We start from the raw sequence: 4347 nt of genomic DNA on the forward strand, positions 1-4347 counted from the left end.
GGCAAAATATTCATAAACATAAAATATAAAAGTAAAAGAAAGAAAAAGACTGTCAAAGTATTCTGGCTTTGCTATTAAAACTGCAAACTCCCGATTCTCCGGCTTCAGCCACATGCCACCATGTTCCACTGATCTTTTGGTTTACATTTTTAATGCCCTCATGAGTTTTTAAAATAGCAAACAAACTGAGCCAAACCAAAGTAATATAAGTTGAATAAGGCAAAGTCATTTTTCACATAAAATACAGCTGTCAATTAAAACTATACATTTTGATATAATAGGATTTATGCAGATTACTAAATAATTTTAAAGTGTAAAGTGACTTAGATTTTATACACTAGATAAAAACTTCCTCCAAACACAACCACCACCAAAACCATTTTAGACAAATGCAAGAAAAGAGGGCCATTACTATAAGATTCCTAGCATCCTAACAAATGCAGTAGAAAAAGAATAGAAATTAATGGGTATTCGATTAGACAAATGATTGTGGACATCAAAGTCTATTTAAAAAAGCAACATGAAATAATTTAGAACTATTACCACCATTTAAAATAATTCAGTAGGATGACTGTTCACACCACACACACACACACACCAGACTTCAAATTAATCAGGGAAATTAATAAGGGAAAGGTTAGTTCCCTTAATATAAAATGATGTAGCAGCCCCAGGCAGTAACCTCAGCATGCAGGAGTGCTGGCAGCAAATGTCTTTTACCAGTGGCTCTTGCTGGCTCAGTGTTTTATTTTTAATCCATTTTTACATAGTTACCTTCTCGTTAAATTTTTATTTGAACAAGCATCACAGAATAGAGGAGGAGATTTCTTGCCAAGCACTAATGATATAAATGAACTTTTCCCCCAGTGTGGTCTGTGTACAGGAACACTTTAGTTCTGGGTAGGCTTCTTCTTCTAAACACATTCGGTTCACATGTTCAGGAAGACAAACAAGAACATAGACTGTAAAAAGGCACACATGCATGAGAGGGCGTGACAAAAAGCTAAAAATAACTGGAGACTTTTGCAACCTGCTTTTACCATATGTCACCTTGGCTAGTCCCAGGGTCCCTGTGCAGAACTGTTTTTGTACATTAAAGGCATTATTCAAAAATGCTGTATAAGTAGTATGGAGAATATTGACAGATTTGATGTTTCAAATTAAGTGAAAAAGACATTTGCTCCTTAACAGCAGTTCCATGCCTTGCGTGCCCAGGCCACCGAGCATCGTGGCGACACTTGAAGAGTGCAGACATTCTCAAAGGTGTTGCCTTGTGATTCAAAAGCACCATGGTTCTGTTGTTTTGTTCTGAGGTCGCAGGCCAGGGCTGCAATGAATAGAAGCACACTATGACCGAATGTGCATTGCTCCAATAGCCACATTTGTGGCCTCCCAGAGCCACTCAAAAATCTCTCCACTTCTTTTATTTCCCCCAGGGTGATCCCAGCCAGAGGGAAGCCTTACAGTGGCTACAGAAATCCACTGACAATTGCCTACTTAATGTGAACACATTTTTTTTTTGTTTTTATTAACATACCATTTAAAGATGCTTTAAGACTTTATTATGAGTGTTTTGCATGCATATGTGCACTCTGTGTGTGTGTGTGTGTGTGCGCCCATGGAGGACAAAAGAGAGCATTGGAACTATGGACCTGGGTTACAGACAGTTTTGAGTCACATGGTTCTTCTGCCGGAGCAGCTAGTCCTCTAACCCACTGAGCCTTCTTTCTAGCCCTCAACACACTTTTTAGATGAATAATTAAGCAACATGTATTCTCCCTCCTTTAGATTCAATTTTATTTAGGGAGAATAATTTTTAATATTATTATTAATATTAAATATTAAATCAGCTTTTCTCTGTCTTTCCCTCTGCAAAAATAACTGGGGTTCCAGGCACCTGTGGCTATGCTGGCTTTAACATGAGTGCTATGTGGTTTAGCAACAAGGATCTAGGTTTCTTTGTGACATTAGCATTACTACCTACCACACAATTTTTTTTTTAATTTGCTGTTATTCATTCCCCCACCCCCCTCTGCCGCTCATATTGGGCCCTCCACAAATAGCCCTCTTCTGCTTTCATGATACATATATTATTACCCTTGCTTGTTCTCCTCTCCTTCTCCTCCCTTTAGATCACTTCAATGTATGTATGTATGTATGTATGTATGTATGTGTGTGTGTGTGTGTGTGTGTATGTATGTATGTATGTATGTATGTATGTATGTATGTATGTGTGTATACCAGGGTGGCCTTGAACTCAGAGATCCTCCTGCCTACCAAGGCTGGCATTAAAGGTGTAGACCACCACACCAGGCCATCTTACTTTGTATTTTTAGAAGATATCTTAAAGAATGTATGTGTATGTGTGTGGGTGCCAAGAAGAGTGTCAAGTCTTCTGGAGCTGGAGTTATGAGGTTGTGAGCCACCTGACGTGGCTGTTGGAAACCAAACTTGGGTCCTTTGTAAGAATAGCCACTGCTTCTTAACTGTGAGCCATCTCTTCAGACTCTGTGGTTTTGACATCTTGATTGTATCATGGAGAGGTTCTTTCTGATTGTGTCATTGTGGGGTTCTAAGTGCCTCTTCCCCATTCTTTGCACAGAGATGGGAGACCACCCTCCCCCATCGTTTCTTTGAAGGGATTCTCTGTGCCTTTGTGTAGCTGTGCCCATGGGTACCCAAGTACAGATATGCACTTGTGTACAGGGGTGTACATGTGGAGGCCAAGCCTCCTCTTTATTATCTTAAGATGAGTCTCTGACTCTGAAGCTCCAGGGTAGCTATGAGCTCCCAGGATCAGCTTTTCTCTGTCTTTCTCTCTACAAAAATAACTGGGGTTCCAGGCACCTGTAGCTATGTTGGCTTTAACATGAGTGCCAGGGGTCTGAGCTCAGGTTCTGCATACAAAGGAGCTATCTCCCAGCCTTGGGCCTTGCCTTCCTCTCAGCTCCTTCTTCTATCTATAGCTTTGGTATTTTAATCTCATCGTATAGTTTCCGTATAGTTTCTCTAAGTCATGGCTAGGCTCATTTACTTATTGATGTCAGAATGTAGTATATCCTTGAATTTGTCTTCCATGTGCTAATCTCTTCATTTTTTTAAAGCTGTCTTGCAGTTCCAGCTGACAGACCCACTAAACAGTTCTGAGTCAAGCAAAACCACAAGTCACCATGTGAGGCATTTCCACTGTGTGGCTACTGGAGAAGCCCCATCGAGGTAGACCTCAATGCATCTGATAATCTTTAATCTGCTTGACAGTCTATTGGTGTTCCCTGGTGTATTTACTTAATTACCAGAAATTAGGATCAATTACTGAGATCCTAATTTCCAACAGTTTTGTGCCAATCTAAATTTTCTTTGTCTCCTATGTAGCTGAGTTTATTCACTTTTTTTCATTTTCTTTTTGTTTTTTTGTTAACATTTAAAAACATATTTTAATTAAATAGAATTGAATCACATTCTTGTTCCCCTTTTGTACCACCACTCCTCCCATAGACCCCCCTTCAATACCTATAATATATTTTTTGTCATATTCCTTAAAATTTATAAAATATTATAAAAATAAAAATAAGTATTATAAAAGTTGTTTGATATAAAACAACAATCGATTTAACAGTCTTATGTAGATGCTCGTCTACAGCAATAGTTGTCGGCCGCCTTTCCCGTCCAGTGGAAGTAAGGAGGCAAACACCGAGCTCTTCCCCATGCAGTTTTATTAGGATCCTTGTAATCTTGCTTGTTACATCTTACTTATTTCTACTTACATTTTATTAGTTACATCTTGCTTCTTACATCTTACTTATTACTATTTCTACTTACTCCTATTCTTAGTTCTATTCCTACATCTTACTTCTATCCTTACATACTTATTCCTAATTCTATTCTTACATCTTACTTCTATCTCCTAACCCATCACCAGCCCTAATTCTACATACTTACTCCTAAATCTACATACTTATTATCTATTCATACTTACTCACTACTCTACTCTCATACTTACTATCTTTACATCTTACTTCTATATCTACTTCTATTCCCTACATACTTACTCCTAATAATTTTCAGCCCCCAGCCCTTGTGGGTTAAATACTTTCCCTGGTCCCAATCAGCATCAGCTATGTGGCAAAGGACAATAGGCTGCAGGAAATCATGCCAGCTTGTATTACAAACTAGAGGCACACAGCTTTTCCAACTAAGGCTTGTTTATCTCAATGCTCTCTGCTCTGGCCGGAGACCAGATGTTCAATATATATCTAGGGTGGCAGCTGGGGCTCCCCACAAATAGTGAAAATACATTTTTCTCAATATAAATTTTAAATAACTCCAAACATATTAGCTGTATACTTA

At 38.6% G+C, this 4347-nt stretch overlaps 1 non-coding gene across 1 annotated transcript; it reads right to left on the minus strand.

Moving 5' to 3' along the window:
* Nucleotides 1–3102: 3102 nt before the first annotated feature.
* Nucleotides 3103–3228, minus strand: LOC116089597. The gene has a single exon (XR_004118381.1). It is a non-coding gene; the product is annotated as a small nucleolar RNA SNORA18 (small nucleolar RNA).
* Between the last annotated feature and the right edge of the window lie 1119 nt (nt 3229–4347).

Source organism: Mastomys coucha, unplaced genomic scaffold (genome assembly GCF_008632895.1).
Source record: "Mastomys coucha isolate ucsf_1 unplaced genomic scaffold, UCSF_Mcou_1 pScaffold14, whole genome shotgun sequence".
NCBI lineage: Eukaryota > Metazoa > Chordata > Mammalia > Rodentia > Muridae > Mastomys > Mastomys coucha.